Below are 18,050 nucleotides of genomic sequence, written 5' to 3'. Positions count from 1 at the left end.
TCTACTTCTCTAGAATTCAATTCTTCAAATTGGTATTCCACATATTTTATGTGCTCTGGCACTGAACTCACCTCCCAACCACACACCCAAAAACCAGAACCCAAACTTCCTCTGCCTTTTACTGTATCTGAGAAGATGCAATCAAGGCCCAGACTCTTGCCTTTGTTTTTTGTCTATTATCATTTTCCCAGACATCCTTACTTAAAATGGCACTCCTCCCTTTCTCTTCTCATAGTTCAAATATGATCACAGGCAAAATACATCTTTCCTCCAAAAAGAGGGGTTTTTTTCTGTTGTTTTCTTTTCTTTCTTTCTTTTTTTTTTTTTTTTGGACATAGTGCACATGCGCTCACCAGAGATAGACAGAGACAGTGAGAGGGAATGTGAGTATAATCACCCCCTCACGGGGGGTGGGGGGATGGTGGCCACATCGCAACCCCTTCTCCTCCATTCTCCTCCTAGGATCTTGGGCATACATGTACATGCACCCTGTGTGAGATTCAAGCTACCATCTACACCTCAAACCACAGTCGGCCATGTAGGATTCCAACAACGTAACCACTATGCCATCTGCTGGCCCCCCTCCAAAGTTTCTAATTCCCTATAGCATAAGCCATAGACTGCCTTTCGACCTCTTCTATTATTGTCTCAAATGAATATTTTAAATCTGTAACTCTTAGCCTCGTACTGTACTTCCACTCCAGACATACCCACCACATCATCGTCACCTATGTTTTCTTAATTACAGACAGTGAGTGTTCATCAAAGGTCACAGATTTCAATCCTACAAGTTAACCTTGTCCACAGTTCATCTCTGAACATGGGAGATGAGGTGGGGAAGGCGAGGTATCCTTACTTGGTCTTTGGAGTCTCTACAAAAGCAAAAAGGAAGAAAAAAATCTCACTAACTTCACTAAATTCCAAGAATAAAGTCAAACTTCTGGATGAAAACTGTCTTGGAAGCCATTTAAATGCAAATATTTTCAAAGAAATCAACAAATTTCTGGCACATTTTTAAAGTTCGGGGTGGGGGGAGAAGTGTAATCAAATCAATTCTTAAGCTCCAATAAGAGCAAAAGCAAGGCCATCTTGATGAGTTTTAATCCTGAAAGAAGAGCTGAGTGGAGGACTCCTTTCAATGGAAAGCAGGCCCACTCCTGCCTTGACACTGAGATCTGTAACAGAAGCTCTCTGACTCAGAGTTCCAGAGCACTGACCTCCCTAGGTCCACAGTAGTTCTTAGCAGCTGGCAGGTAATTAGGTGATGAAAACCAAATCCCATGTTTACTGGGCAACCCAAAGCTCATAGATGTAGCACTGTCATCTACCTGTTAATAACAAACACACATCTGCAGGTGTGGTGCAAGGGTTAAGTAACAGCAAATAACTATAAGTGGAGAAAAACAGCAGCCAAGATTCCTATCATTTCAAAACAGACCTTAACCTGAGGGCAACATGGCCATCATCCAAATGGCACCCAGTGCGCACAGCGGAAGGGAGTAAAATGTCCACTGGCCAAGCATAAAAAAAAGGATGGATTCTGAGTAAGAACTTGGTGGGAGACACAATTTGGCATGTTCACAGAAAAAAACTATATTTAGTGAGTTTTAACAACATAATGATGTGTAGGTAAGCTTCCTAGAGGGTCCCAATTCCTTAAAAGTCATCAATACTAGAAAACAGTGGTTATACTCTGTTTGACGGGGAGTTCCTTGTTTTGGCTTGTTTTAATTTGCTATAGGGCACATGCTCACCAGGGAAAAGGGGAGAGGAAAGGGGAGATACAGGGAGAGAAAGAGAGAGAGAGAGAGAGAGAGAGAGAGAGAAAAGTCCCACGAGGGAAAGTTAGGGTTCAATCATTTTTCCTTTTGAGATGTTGGGCTTATACACTTTCAGCATGATTTTTCAAGCAGCCATATGTGAGACTTGAACCATGCCAGTTGGCCATGTGGGATCTAGCTGCCTTAACCACACCACCACTGGCTGACCCTGTTTTACTGTTTTTACAAAATAACACTCAGCAATTTAGTTTTCATACTGAATAAAACAAAACCTAGTCACCCTTTTAGAAATGTGGATTTCACAGCTAAGATAATGAATGGTAATATACTAGGAAATTAACTTCAGGAAAATGGTTTCATAGCTCACTTTGTTTCCTTCAAAATTACAGACCCATTTGAACGTTTAATTGTTTTCTTATCCAAATATAAACTCCCAGACAAAATGGATATGGTTATTTCAGCAACATCTAAATGTGAATGAAGATACTTGTAACTACTTTTAATAATACAGATGAATCTACTTTTAGTGTAATTGAATAATTACATAAATTCAACTTCAAGCATACCTTTATATTATCAAGTTTGCTGTATAACATATAAAATAAGAGTTAAAGTTAATTATGAAGTTCAAAATTTATTCTTAATTTAGTACTTAAAAATCTTTTCTAAGTTAAGCTCATTCAGTGTAGAATCTGCCAATAACTGTATTTCGTAGCCTCCTTCAAAATAAAATTTTATATGTTATGTTTATGTCTTTATAAATTTTTCAACTATTAAAGGTGGTCCAACTTCTTTTAATATTATAGTTTATTTGGAACATTTTCTGCAACTAAAATCATTGGAGAATAATATGGCTTTCTTTCAGAAGACAAATTAAAATAAGAATACTAAGTGAGTGTGTCAGTTTTACAGAACACTTTTAGGCCAATCTAAATTAATAAAATACAAACTGAATTAATACTACAAAAGAAACTTTTATCACTAATAATTTAAAATATTATTATGTAAATACCTAACAAGTCAAGCCTTTTACATTAATTAAACACAGTGGTTACAGTGGGCATTCTCCTATCGGTGAATTTTCTTCACCGACATTTCTCCCTTATAAGCATAAGAGCACATTTTTTCCCTTGCACTCTTGAGGAACAAAAAGTAATCTGTTTTTCTTGAGATAGGATGGTATTAACTGCTTCTTCAGAGAACTGAACACTTGCCATAATAGGTTTTCTTAGGGTCTTGTCAAGGAAGCAGTTCCTAAGGGTGAATTATCACAGTCTGGCTTCTTCCTCCTCATGGCTGTACAGCCAGTGGATCTCACGTGCTTTCTCTGTATGGAGTTGAGCCAGAGGCTGCAACGTTAACAACTATGCTTTCAATAATAGGTAATTTAACATTAAAAAATGTATTTTTTAATATTCCAAATTTAATTTTGAATGAAGATAATGTTATCAAAAATAAGCCCTTCATTACTGCCTTTTTCCATGTTTTCAGTTTTAAGATTCTTCTCCTGCCTTATTCTCTTAGCCTAAAATCTGCCTGATTTACATAGAACTTTCACAAAGTAGAACCACAGCATCATGATGAGATTAGATTATCTTGTGCACCTTAATGAAGGTCAGAAAGGGCCTACCTAGCTAATGATCTTGTTAACAGTCAAACACCTAACTCTCTGGCCAGGACACTCAGAAGTGACTGGGTAGTGTTTATAAGCTACACAGTTGACATGAAACATGGCCCTCGCCCTTTTGTAGCGTGATCTCTGGCACCTTTGCCTCTGGTGCAGAGTTCAGAGACACTCAGAAAATTAACCTTGGATGAGTAAAGTAACACATTTAGGAAATATTAGTCATGTGAGCAGGTGAAGTCAAAGAACTCCCCAAAATTGGCTGTGTCACTAGTCCTTCTTGGGTTAGAGTAGGAACCCCTGAAATAGAATGACAAAACTGACCAGATGTGGTCAGAAAAGGAACACAGGCACTCACTCACCATCTGCCTGGACACATGGTATCTCTGCAGTAGAGGAACCACAGCAGAAATGGAGGGAGAACTTGTCTACAACCCCTGAGGAAGACTGACCCATTGACTCTGAAGACTGTCTAACAGAGAAAACCAACACTGACTAAAAGATAGTAAGTGGAGTGTGAGAAAAAACATGGGATTAAGTTGTACAACATGTAACAGAGTAGGACGGGTTGCCCTGGCCACAATTGTAGGGTTGGGGGAAGAGGAGGAGCAAGAGGGCAGAACTCAAGCTTTTGCACTGAACAATGCCTGCACTGCCTGATGAATGAAATTGGGAAGCTAAAGGCATTCATTACACTTTCTCAAAGAAAGATAAATGTATTCTTTCTCTAGAACAAATCAACCCTAAAAAGCAAAGAGAGGGAAGGAAGTTCAATGTATGGCTCACTTGCTGGGGTTATGAGAGGCGCCAACTGGCAGGTCAGGTCACTGTGACACAGCTATGAGCCTAAAGCCTGGTAAGGTGGTTAGATTCAGTCTCTGGTAGTGGTGACCAGAAAAATAGTGAGAAACTAATTTTCATTTCAATTAGAATATAAAATGTTACAGTCAAAAGGAATCTTACAGATCACTTGTCTACCATGCTCATTTTCCAAAAACACAAAGAGTAAACCTAAAAAAAGAAATGAAAATGACTTGCTTATGGTTTAAGAAACCTACTTACTGGGGCCAGCAAGTGACATGGTGGTTAAGGCACTGGACTCCCACATGGTGGACCAAGATTTGAGTCCTGGACCTGGCGGCTTTCTCTCTCTCTCTCTCTCTCTCTCTCTCTCTCATGAGTACACGTGCCCTATAGCAAATTTAAGAATAATAATAATAAAATTAATTTTTGTCAAAGCTACTTATTAGCAGAACTGCTTACTGAACTCATAATTTCTGCTAGTGCTTTAAGGGCAGTTATAATTAAACAGGGAAAAGAAAAATTTCAGTGCTCACTGCACTTACATCTTTCCTTTCTACATTCAATAAACATCTGTTGAATACTAAGTAGTAGGCAATAGGCTATAGGTTTTCCCCAGAAATATCTCAGAAAGTACACATAGTAAATAATGGGAACAAGCTTGACAATAGCAAAATGTTATAATCACTCAACTAAAATTATGGATCATCAAATAGCCATTATAAAGTTGGGAGGAACTTCTGATATTAAAGTTGAAGTAGAGTGTTCAAGTTTAATCAGAAACCCAAAAAAACACTGGCTGAGAAAAACAAGGGTGGAATCTTTAGTAATTCAATAAAATGTGTGGGGAGAAACAGTATAGAAAGTAAACACAGATACCAGAGACAGTGTGGGAAGAGAGTGGGAGATGGTAGAGGGTAAGAGATAGGGAATCAAGGATGGGGGAAAAAAGCAAAACATACAGGAAACAAGAAATGGAAAATTATTTGTTGACAATAACATGTATGTTGATGTGCTGGATGGAAAATCCCATTTTGTATGTTGTAATGATGTACAGTGAATGAACATAAACAAATAAATTTAAATAAAAAAAGAAAAACAAGGGTGGGTGAAGGTCAGAAGAGGGTTAAGAGAGGCAAATACAACTGAAGTCATTTACTCAAGATTTTGGAACTTTAGCAAAACAAAACAAGAAATGGGTTGATCAAATTAATGCAGCTTGAGAACATTCTTCTGTGGATCACTCTTTCTCTATCTCAATTTGAATTAAGAGATAAAAAAGAAATCAGGAAAAGATGTGTACATTTCTCTGTATAAGCTGTCTTTAGAAGTCAGGAACAACTGACAATTTTCATTTCTCACAAGAGAACATTTAGTATTACAGTACGGTTTCCTGGAAGAAAAAATTTTTAGTGAGCAAACATACCCAGTTATTTCAGGATTGGAAAATTAAGAGAAATAAAAGCTACTGCTGCAAAGAATAAAGTTAAGTTTTAAAATATGAGGGTTGGGTCAGTCCCGTGGCCTACTGGTTAAAGGAGCCAGATCCCACATGGCTGACCACATAGTTTAAATCCTGGATCCAGCGGCTTAAGAAACATACCAGGCACGTTTGTGTGTGTACTCCAAATCCCAGTAGGATGAAAAAAATTAAGGAGAACGGTTTACAGCATGACAGCATCTCAATGGCGGGTACTTTCTTCCTCCCCCTCTCTGTCTCTCTTTGGCAAGCATGTATGTTCTTAGGCAAAGGGGAAAAAAAAAAAAAAAACTTGACTTAGTAATTTAAATAAATGTATTTTTTAAATTAAGGGTTATCTTTACAGTTATCAGTAAGATAGTGTTTTGGGCAACTTTAAAAAAATCCTTTCTGGTGTTAACAGTTGGCATAGTGGTTGAGGTGCTAGACTCTCACATGGCCGAACACAGTTTGAATCCCAGACCTGAGGACTTGCTTTCTTACTTTCCCTTTCTCTCTCTCTCTGGTAAAAATAAATAAATAATAATTATAATAAATGAAATAAAATCATTCTTTAAAAAATGCTTTCTAGTCTTAAATTTCTCTCCAGATATAGTAATATTCACACAGAGGACCATTCACAAAGATTTGGTGAATATGTCAAATAGAAGTCTAGCAATTGTAAAGAAGTATAGGTGACAAAAAGGGGCAACAGTTATATTCTCATAGTGGGAATATAAAATGTATTAAGTTCTTTGAAACCTGTCCAGCATCGTCTTATGTAATTTGGAATGCACATGTCTACTTCTGAACATATACCCTAAATAAATCATATGTACATAAAGAGGGCATATATAGGACTCCTAAGAATTTTTTTCTTTGTGGCTTTATTTCTAATAACACAAAAATAGAAACAGGCTAAACAACCATCAAAAGAAAGTAAATAACGTGCTGTATTTAATAAAGTTTAATGAAATACTATACAACTGTGATCATACATGAATTATAATAGATAACTCTTGCAAACATGATGAACAGCGAAAAACAGGTATCATTTAAAAAACCATACAGTGCAAGATTATTTACATAAAATCCAAAAACTAGCAAAACTTAATGTAGGGAGTCTATAAATATATGAAAAATCATAAAGAAAAACATGTCGGTAATAAACCCAACATTCAGGGGTGTGAAGAGAGGGTAGAGAGAGGCCAGGAAATCTGATCTGGGGACACCAAAGATACTGACACGTAATATTTCCTAAGATAGTGATATGTATTCAGTTACTCATCTAAATGCTATTCTTAAACATTATTCTTTAAGCCTTCTTTATATGTTATAATTATTCTTTGTATATATAATATCTTCTAAATATCAGAGCTACTTCTATTTTTTTTAAATCTCAGAAATAACACTGTATTAACAAACTATTTTAGAAATATTTTTAAGTACCTGCAAGTAACAAGTGGCTAGCATGTATTTAGGACTTCATAATATTATATCTCTTTATTTACAGGGCTCTTTGAGGTAAATGTTTTCATCTTTAGTTTACATGTGAAGAAAATGAGATTCAGTAATAGATCACCCTATGTTACAAACTAGCAGACCTAGGATTCAAACTACATCCAATATACTTTGATATATTAACTGAAACCACAATGTATCTACTAGGTAAGACTGCCTAAAATACAATGGCAAAAATAAATTCCCAAGATGAAAATAAAGCAGGTTTGTTATATTGCAGTTTACTATTTGAACTTTTCCTAGCACTGAAAACGCTTCTCGGAATCATGTTCTAATAGTTTGTACAGACTGTATGTCATAGTGCTTCATTAACTTTAGTATTTCCAAATCAATTCTAAAACTGGCAACGGATACCAATTATGCTTATGGAAAGTCTCGACCTGACTATATGCATTCCTTTCCCTAACTTAAACTTCTCTAAGACTCGCAGTTTAAGGAAAGTTAGCTGTTGTAAGGCTGAAACCTAGCACTAATTTCACTGCCCCCACTGAAATTACTCATTTCTACCCTCTCCTTTCTCATCGCACACAACCAGAAATCACAACCTAATTTTAAAAGCATGTAGAAATCTGATTGATACCGCCTGGCTTTCTCTATGTCGTTAATCTGGGCCCCTCCAGCTCACACACAACAAAACTCATTTACACAATTACTTGTCAGCTTTTAGATTTGTTGTTTTATTTACATGTGTGTCCAGCCGACAGGAACCACGGAGGAAAGCTTGCAAGTTCATCTATGCTGTGCCCTAACTCAGTCTTCTTCCCCCAAAGAATGGCCAAGTGTGCCCAGTGAATAGTAGTTACTTAATAAATGCTGAGTGACTTACTACAGTGGAACAATTCGCCTCTGGTAATTCTCAATATCCCAGGGACTCCTTCACCTCTATAACATGCTGGAGACGATACCAGGTACCGCTAGAGGCTTGGGGTCTTCCCGAGGGTACCTGGGACAAGAAAAACACAGAGAGAGACCAGAGACAGTCAGGAGAAACACAGAGAGAGGAAACACGGAAATAAACAGGACAGACTACAGCTTAGAGCAGTGAGCGTCAGGAGTTACAGAAAGAGTAAGCAGCCAGAGAGACTCAGAGACAGGGAGGAAGCTGGCAATCTGAACTGGGATGTGGTCAGAGGCCATGTCTTTGCTACTGCTGGCTCACGTTATAGGTGCCTTCATGTTACCAACTTCATGATCAAATCAGTCGTTCCAGAGTTACCGCTACGGTTCTTCTGACTTCATTACCTGTATTAAAATTCTCTTTTTAAGGGTTCATCTTTGAGAATATATACACAAGGATACCTGAAACAACCCAGTTGTAAACAAGGAAATGTTTTTCCAATTTAGAAAATACAAGTCAGAGACGTAACGTGACTTGTCCAAAGTCATATGTAAGTAAATGATAATCAGGCCCCAAATTTTCTGATTCCTAACTTCAATGGTTTTTCCTATGTCCCGTGTTGTCCCTATTAAAAATGAATATTATATAAATCCAAACCTATTTTTATTTTTACCACAGGCACGTGCACTCCCTAGAGAGACAGACAGACAAAGAGACAGAGGAAAAATGAGAAATCATCCCCCAGGGGGTGATGCCATAAATCCCTTCTCCTCCATTCTCCTCAGAATTTTGAGTGTGTGCATACACACATACACACATACACACACACACACATGCCAGGAATGAGTTTCTAGCCACAAGGTCAGGGGCTTGAACTGTGGTTCACCATGTGGGAGTCTGGTGCCTTAATCACTACACCACCTATTGGCCCCTAAATCCAAACTTTTTAAAAATAAAATCCACACTGGGGACCAGCAGGTGGTATGGTGGTTAAGGTGCTGGACACTCCCATGTGGCTTACCACGGTTCTAATCCTGGGCCTGGTGGCTTGTTTTCTCACGTTCCTTCTTTCTCTCTATGTGTCTTTCTCTGGTCAAATTAAAATAAATGAATGAATAAATAAAATAAAATAAATAATTTTTAAAAAAATAAAAAAAAATAAAATCCACACTATACATAGTTCAAGATAATTTTTTTTCTATTTTATGTGACACTAAACTAGTCAGGTTATTTACTAGGTTATTTAAAAAATATATCAAAGTGACAGAAAATTCAGATCAGAAATGAAATGAAATGAACAGTCATTGACAACATTTTCACATTAAAAAAAAAAGCTACAGGTTTTTTGTTTTTGTTTTACAACATTACAATTTCAAAGTGTTAATAATTCAACATTTTGGCTGACTGGAAAGATGAAACGGTACTCCCAATTTCAATTAGTTCTCAGAGCTAAGTAGTAGTAAAAGACCAGTCTCCAAGTTACTTGTTCTCGCATAATGTCTCACCTCCAGTCTATACTGCAATCTAATTTCAGGGTACTCCACAGAGGAAAAATGATTTAATGCACCACTCTTTTTATGAGCATTAGTATTTTCTCTTGAGGGATACTTACACTCTTCTAAATAATCATGCCCTTTTGGAAGCAATCAATGTAATTGCCAGAAAAGCTCCTTTGATGCAAGTGTAAGCATGTTATTGGATTTCACAGCAAGACAAGACAATAAGAATACAAAGTAATTCATATTCAATTGTATGTCAATATATTTTCCATCATGTTCAGAAATTTTGAAAGCAGACATTTTCAGATAAAGCCTAAAGAACAGTACTGCTCTGCCCTCTAGTGACTGGCTAGGTCTTGCTAGTTCCATGCATTATCTTCATTTTTATTTTAACTGCTTTTTGAGCAATATTTAGGATTTTTCTTTTTTTAACAAAGCAAAGAAAAGCAAGACCTTTATTTTGAGATGCTTCTCTCATTTCAACTGGTAATTCATAAAGTGTCTTTGGTATAAACACAGGTGGGGCATGCATATCAGGATGATAAAATGTATCCCTTAAATTGGGTTTGCAGTGCGAACAACTGCAATCTTCCTCATTAATTATAGACAGGTTTAGTCTATGAATTTTGTTTTAAGTAAATACACACAAATGCACACACATATGTGTAATATTTAGGAATTTTTAAAAATTACATATAGCTGCTTTTTCATCACTTGAGTAGTAAACAGAGTACTGGTCAATTTTATTTATTTATTTATTTATTTATTTTTGAGAGGTTTTTTTCACTATAGGACGCGTGTGCTCGCCAGACAGAGACAGACAGAGAGATAGAAAGCGAGAAATCACCCCCCAGAGGGGATGGTCATGCCGCAGTCCCTTCTCCTCCATTCTCCTCTCGGGATCTTGGGCACGCACGCACACGCGCCTGGCGTGAGTTTTAAGTCACCGGGTCCGGGACGCGAACCGCGGTTGACTACGTGGGAGTCCAGCGACATAGCCATTACGCTAACTGCTGGCTCCCAGGTCAATTTTATTAAGATAGTTTTGTGATATGAATACAACTCAGGTAAGAGACTTAAGGTTGAACAATTTCTTTCATAGGGATAATCCACCTAAGTATTGCAAACAGGGGGTGGGTGTAATGTAAATCTGTTCCAGTCCTTACATTTTAATGCAATTTATTTGGAGCGATCAAAGAGTATTATAAATTCCAAATTGGCCAATTTTATTATTTTGCATCTGAGGTATCAAGATGAGTGGTACTACACATACCACATATAGGTGAACACTTCTTTACTAATCAGAAGCAAAATGTGCTTATTACACCAAACTATACTGAGTATAATTTATCTTTAATTGTTCAAGTGACACTTTAGGATTTTCCCAAACCTCAGAGTTGTCATTAGAAAATTCACTATCACTTCACCAATATGTGTGGAAACATTAGTCAAGGATGCCAATTAAGAGAGTTACTATACAGAGATTTACCCTAATACTCGGATGAAAGGAACTGTCACAGTATACGAGCCTCTTCATTTCTCTGACCATACACCTGCTGAGAGGAACGAATGCGTTCCTAGAATACACTTAGTATATCATTCTGCCTCTGCTCACTCACTTTAAAAAGAAATGTTCTATCTGTGTGTGTGAATGTAAAAACATGCCCAAACATGTGAGGATAATCTATAGGCAGGACCAGTGGTATGGTCAGGTGGTCAGGCTTCTGAGTTTGAACTTGAGTTCTGCCACTTACTAGCAATGAGACGTTGGGCGGATTGTTTAGCCTCTCTACATGTGCTCAGTTTCCTCATCTAAAACATGGGAGGAGGAAGCACCTATTTGTAGCAATGTCTTATGTCTTGATGGATATCTGGGTCACACGTTTATCAACTCAGAAAATGTACTTTTATGATTTGTACATTCCAATAAATGTAGATTTTTACATCAAAAGAAAAAAATTGTACATTAAATATAAAATTCTAGTTAGTACATGGTGAATGAAGTATTTAAAGGGATGTATAGTTGTATCTATACTTTCCAATGTTAAAAAAAATAATTTAACTAATAAGGGACAACCGGGACAAGTAGATGACAGATATATAAAATTAATATAGTAAAATGTTAGCTGCCAAATCTAGGTGGTGGGTATATGAATTTAATAGTAAGTTGCGGGGGGGGGGAGGACCAGCAGTAAGTGTGATGGCTATGTTGCTGAACTCCCATGTAGTTGACCAGTGTTCGAGTCCCGGACCTGGTGACTAAAACTCATGCCAGGCACGTGTGCATGTGTGCCCAAGATCCTGAGAGGAGAATGGAGGAGAAGGGACTGCGGCATGGCCATCCCCCCGGGGGGTAATTTCTCGCTTTCTGTCTCTCTGTCTCTCTGTGTCTTTCCAGCGAGCACACGAGCCTATAGCAAAAACCTCTCCAAAAAAAAAGTAACTTGCTGGGGGAAAATACACCTACCTCTCATCAGATTGAGATTAGGTACACATTACAGTATTAAATATAAAGAACAGTGCCTGGCTTCGTCAATAATGGGATATGGTAATATGTCTATTTAAGCAAATAAAAAGTAGTAATCTATTCTTCCCAGGTTGTGGAAAAGTATAAGAAAGTAATGAGAACTGAGTTCCCAAACTGGGAAGAGTAGTTACCATTAGGGTGTTACAAGTCAAATTCCAAATGTCTTTTAAAACTGCACAGGCCATGTAAAGAATGTTGTCTTTGGAAGTCAGAAAGAACTGGATTTGAATCTTAACTCTGTTTTTAATTATAAGAAGCTTTGGTAATTTATCTAAATGTCCTTACCTCCCTCACACATAAAATGGGAATAAATGACACATATGTTAAGGGTCATGTAGATTAGGGAGAAAAATACTCCTAAAGACAGACAGACACACACACACACACACGCACGCACATACACAGAGAAATTAGCAAATAAAATGCAAATATGGGTTGAATACCTCCTATCCAAAATGCTACATTTAATCCTATCAGAAGCATTTTGGATTTTAATTTAAGATTTTGGAATATCTACATAAACATATAAGACATCTTGCAGATGATACCGAAGTCTACATGAGAAATTCATTTATGTTTAATATACATCTGATACACATAGCCTGAAGGTAAGTTTACACAATTTTGTTTATTTTCCAGAGGGCAGTCTGCACACTGGAGACGGTTGGGGATGGTGGGAGATGAGAAAGCATTTCCCATGTGGCATGGTCATGCTGCAATTTCCATCCTTTCAGGATTTTGGGCACTCACGCACACATGCCTACCACAGGTCCAAGATTCAAATCACCAGGTAAGATCCAGCTGCCTTAACCACCAGGCCAGTGGCCTGTCTACAATATATTTTTTTATTTATTTATTTTCATTTCATTTTCTTTTATACATTCAATCGTACTATTATTTGGCTTACAAAATGTATATTTCAACAGGTGATCATTTCTCCCTAGTACAATTGATAAAACTACAAAATATCTTCAATAGATAATACCACATTTCTTTGTGCCTTTAATGCTTTGCCTCCCTATTTCTCTGCTTCATGTCCATCCTCAGACCCTCCTCTTTCACACACACTATATCTGGTATTTACATCTATATACTGTGTTTCTATATCCTTCAGTCAATTAGTTTCAGTCAAAGAGTGTGGACACTCAGTATATATTAAGTGGGGACATACAATGCCTCTCCCATTATATAAGGTCAGATGTAAATTCTCCACCTGTGGCATCATGCTCATGCTCAAAACATTTCCAGTTTTCGATCATTTGGGATTCTGGATTTTTAGATGAGGGATGCTTTGGATATCAGTTACAGTTTTTTATCATCTTAATCATTACTATTACCTAGAGTGAGTCTTGAATACTCTTTTCCACCATTCTCCGCAGATGGAAACAAAAATGTTCTCAGCCTAGAAACTACATGTGCAGGTGGCTCAACTACTCTGAAGAGCTTTTTAAAGAATCTTTATTAAAAGAGTAGGCCTTATTTAAGTATTACTATACTTAGTGTAAAAAAAAGAATCAGCAATGACAGGGAATTCATTATTCATCCCCCTGTAATGCCAATTATAATAAATATAAGTCCTGTGGGTGAGGTATTTAGGAAGTATGTTTGCTGATGACATTTTAAAGAAAGTCACTTTAGTGCATTTGAGGAAATATTAGCAGCTGGATAAGCTTTGATTGGAACTGTTAAGGTAACATTTTTTTAAAAGAATATTATAGTTACACTTGTAGAAGGTGATTACTATGCTCCCAAAGCGTAGATTTGTAAATCATTATAGATTACTTCATGAAGACAGTGACAACATGCAATTTCGGCTATACACAATCAAGAATTTGGCATTGAATGGAGACTTACTGGAAACATACAACAAGCCTCTGTCCTGACCACTTTATAAAAACTGTTCTCCAAGGTGTATTGACCCCCGGATCACTGACCCAAACATATATATTTTTAAGTATTTAATTGTGCCTGAATTATTAGTACTATTGACCCTGACACTCTTCCCTATCTTCCACAGCACTATTTTCTGCTGCTTTTCTCACCACAAATCTGATCTTTTCAGACTTCCTTTACAAAGAATAGTTAAGTATTTTCAAAAGTTCTGTCCTTGGGCATATTATTTACTTTTTCCAACTTCAAAAGTTTCAAGTCCACCTTGATCTCAAGTTATATCTATCTTCAGCCTGAATATATTCCCAACATATGTCAAATCTGTGACAACATCCTAAACACAATCATACTGATGTCCTCTTTGTTTTTAAAATCCAGTGCATCTTAAACCTCACTTCACCTCCCACAGATCAGCTTTCACTGCTATCGCCTTACTTAGGGTAGCAATATTAGCACTTTCCTAAATATCTGTACTTAAATTAAATAGCCTCTCTGTATTTTCAACACCCTCCTTCCCTCCTACTACTGCTCCACACTCTAAAACCAAGCTCCATTGACTGCCAAGTCTGTAGATTAGCAGTTCTAAACTGGTTCAGGTGATAGTTACCTGGAATTCATAATCTTTGGGAAACACAGTGAAAACTAAATATATAGTCACTAAATATAAATACACACACACATGCATGTGCTCAATCAAGGTGGGCATCAGAAAATCCTCACTGAAACAATACTTTTGTTTCCTTTTTCTGAAGAGGTTTTTGCTATAGGGCACATGTGCTTGCCAGAAAGACAGAGAGAGACAGAAAGACAGGGAGAGACAGAAAGACAGAAAGCAAGAAATCACAACCCCCCCACCCCACCCCCAGGGGAGATGGCCACGCCACAATCCCTTCTCCTCCATTCTCCTCTCGGGAACTTGGGCACACATGCACACGCACCTGGCATGAGTTTACACCAACAGGTCTGGGACTTGAACTGTGGTAGACTACGTGGGAGTCCAGCGATGTAGCCAGATAACTATTACCTGAACCAAATTAAAACTACCTTATGCCAACTGCTGGTCCCACTGAAGCAATACTTAAAACAGTATCCACTAATTTTTGACTTTGAAAATTGGAAAAAGGTATTTGATTTCTTAAGTTGAATATCTCAATCCAAAATATTTCAAGATACATCAAGAGTATCACCTTTCATAATGACTCTCGCTATGATTTCATTTACCAGTGTCAACTCTCTATTAGAAGAATTTTACTTAGGATAATGCCAACCTTTCCAATGCCTACCTTTTTTTCCCTTCTAATCCATCCTATTTATATCATCTGCTCACTTTTTCCATGGTTCCTCTGCATTTGGGGGCAAAATAAAAGTAAACTCTTACATTCAAGACTTTTCACGTTTCCCCTTTTACCGTACATATATCCCGTTCAACTGACACAAGAATCTCTACGCACCTTTCAAACTTCTCTTGTACTTCTTCCTCGGTGCATTATTTCTGATACCCTACATGAGATTTTGGATCTTCCTCAGAACTCTTAATGAGGTTTATTTATTTGTACATCTCCCTCTTTTATGCCTACATTCTGTCCTATATTATTGCATTATGACTCCCAAGAGTATCTCTCATACTTTAAATTCTCATATGTAACAAATTCTCATTAAGAATTCATATTACAGCTCGTTTTGTTAAAATAATTATAATCTTTGAGGAAAATTATCAGCATTATAAAAATTATCTGTCATGCTTTAAAAATGTACATGTTGTTTGGAATAATCTTGTCAATATCAATAAATCAATAGCATGTGGTGATGATATTCCTGTATAACTAGAATTCAATGAATGATAGATGGCTTCTCTCCTAATATTTTCAAAGGTTTGAGCTTTGGGCTTCAGTAAAATTGCAAAGTTGGGAGATGTTAAATTAAAATAACACTTCTTTCACTTATGGTTGAATAGAAAATATTTTAAGTCACCAAATAATATGTTATTTACCCCTTTTTAATGAATAACAAGTCCATCTTATATTCAATAAACATAAATAAAGATTTCCAACATAATAAAAATGTGCAACTTGAAGCTGAACAGCTTTCTTATTGTTCAGGACACGCCTGAAATTAGATTTCAAGAAAGAGTTAAGATGCGAAAAAGGTGTAGGTGATTTTTGACCTGCTGTCCATTTTAAGAACACACACATTTTCTCAGTGGCCCACCCCATGTGCTGGGTTGACCCTGCACCCTCCAGTACTTTTAATCCTCTTAATCTTGCATGGTCAGTAGTAGTCCATTTTATAGATGAAGCCAAGTAACTTTCCCACATCCCAACCCTAGTAAACAGCTGAGTTAGATTTAGTCTTGGGTTTATCTGACTCTACAACCTATGCTTCTAAGAAATCACCCTATAACTTAATAGTAAGTAAACAAATTAGTCATTTAAATCTCACTGCTGTCAGGAAACCTTTAAATTTCTGCCTATCTGTATTTCTCAGGAAAGCAATAGTGAGCATTATGTAGATAAAAATCTAGAGGCAAGAATAAGGATATTTGTAAGCATCAGGAATTAAAAGTTCTAAAGTAATTTTTTCTGAGGCACATTATAAAGCCCAAAGTATAAGATACTGTCTTATAAAGAAAATAATCAGTAAAAAAAAATCTGTGATATTGATGATTAGGAACTCATATAAAATATGACTGGAACACCTTTTGTATCACTGAGATATATTATAATAGCCTTATTAGAAAGATTTATCCATGTTCTTTAGAAAGTGAAACTAATAATAAAGGTAATACCCATAATTTTAACCAGAACAAATAAACCTTTTTTTAAGATTTTATTTAACTTTATTTATTTATTTATTTTAATTTGACCAGAGAGGGACAGAGTGAAAAGAGAAAGAAAGAGAAAGTGAGAAGGCAAGCGGCCAGGTCTGGGACTCAAACCATGATCAGTCATGTGAGTGTCCAGCGCCCTTATCCATCACGCTACCTGCCGGCCCACAACTAAACTTTTTTTTCCCAAAGAATTATTTCATTTAACTTTATTTACTTACTTATTTTAATATGACCAGAGAGGGACAGAGTAAGAGAGACAGAGAGAGAAAGAGAGAGAGAAAACAAGCCACCAGGTTTGGGAATCAAACCACAGTTGGCCATGTGGGAGTCCAGCGCCCCGAACCACCACACCAACTCCTGGCTCCACAACTAAACTTTTTAAACCTGGAAATTTTATCGCTCATTTAAATGTCTGCTTCACCAAATGAACTAAAAGATGATCGGCATGCCTCTGTCCTTCAAAAAATCCCTGTCCAACAATGGATTCCTGGAGAAAAGAATCTGATAATTAATTGGATTGACAGTGGCTAGCGATTACCAACTTTTCTCTACTATTTCATAGTATTATACACCAATTCGACAACTTCATAACTCTTAACAATGCTGAAAAAATAGTAAGCATTCAAGAACTATATCGAGGGCATGGACAGTTTCATTACATGTCTTGTTCAGGTGACATCTAGAGGGACAGATGGGTATGTATCAGTCTGCACCTCATACTCCTCACATTTCATAGGTTTTACTCTCTCTCTCCTGTGGCAATCCTTCATTATAATTAGTGTGGCACGACTTACTAGGACAGCGTTCACCACATAAATGGTAACTAAGCCCTGTTTAGAAGCCAGTTCCCTCCACACTGCCTGGCTTTCTCAAGATATTTCACTTTTCATGCTCAAGGTAATTTTTAGTGCCTTAGTCAATAAAAGGGATTACAGAGTGACCATCACCAGAGAGGTTCTCTCTCTCTCTCTCTCTCTCTCTCTCTCTCCCTCTCCCTCTCTCCCCCCACCCCCCCGTCCACTGCTCGCTCTCTCTTCCCCTGGTGAGTGTACAAGAACTTCAGCAAAAATGTTTAAAAAGAAAAAAGAAGCCAACTCAAAAGCAAAACAGTATTCATATCATCTTCATAGCTCAATATAATTACAGAAATATGTTAACAATACCCCTCAGAAGAAAACACCTAAAAGTAGAATTCAGTCAACCCTAAACCCTGGTACCACACTGCAGCTCTTAAAGCGCACTGTGAACTAGTCTGCCTACCGGATCTCTCACAACTTACACGT

The 18,050-nt window shown here is 37.1% G+C and overlaps 1 protein-coding gene across 3 annotated transcripts in view; it reads right to left on the bottom strand.

Annotated features, from left to right (window-relative positions):
- The window catches only part of BBX (BBX high mobility group box domain containing), a 319,247-nt gene that overhangs the window by 153,186 nt on the left and 148,011 nt on the right, over positions 1–18,050 (bottom strand). For 2 of the 3 annotated variants that reach the window (XM_014585118.2, XM_006170762.3), the window contains one exon: positions 8,013–8,129. The exons of the other annotated variant lie outside the window; for it this stretch is intronic. The gene's annotated coding sequence lies outside the window, so the exon portion shown is untranslated. The remainder of the gene's footprint in view (positions 1–8,012; positions 8,130–18,050) is intronic. 3 annotated transcript variants of the gene reach the window in all.

The sequence above is a fragment of the Tupaia chinensis genome, unplaced genomic scaffold (assembly GCF_000334495.1).
Source record: "Tupaia chinensis unplaced genomic scaffold, TupChi_1.0 Scaffold148904_1, whole genome shotgun sequence".
In the NCBI taxonomy this organism is placed as follows: domain Eukaryota; kingdom Metazoa; phylum Chordata; class Mammalia; order Scandentia; family Tupaiidae; genus Tupaia; species Tupaia belangeri.
This window is presented reverse-complemented; position numbering and strand designations above follow the sequence as displayed.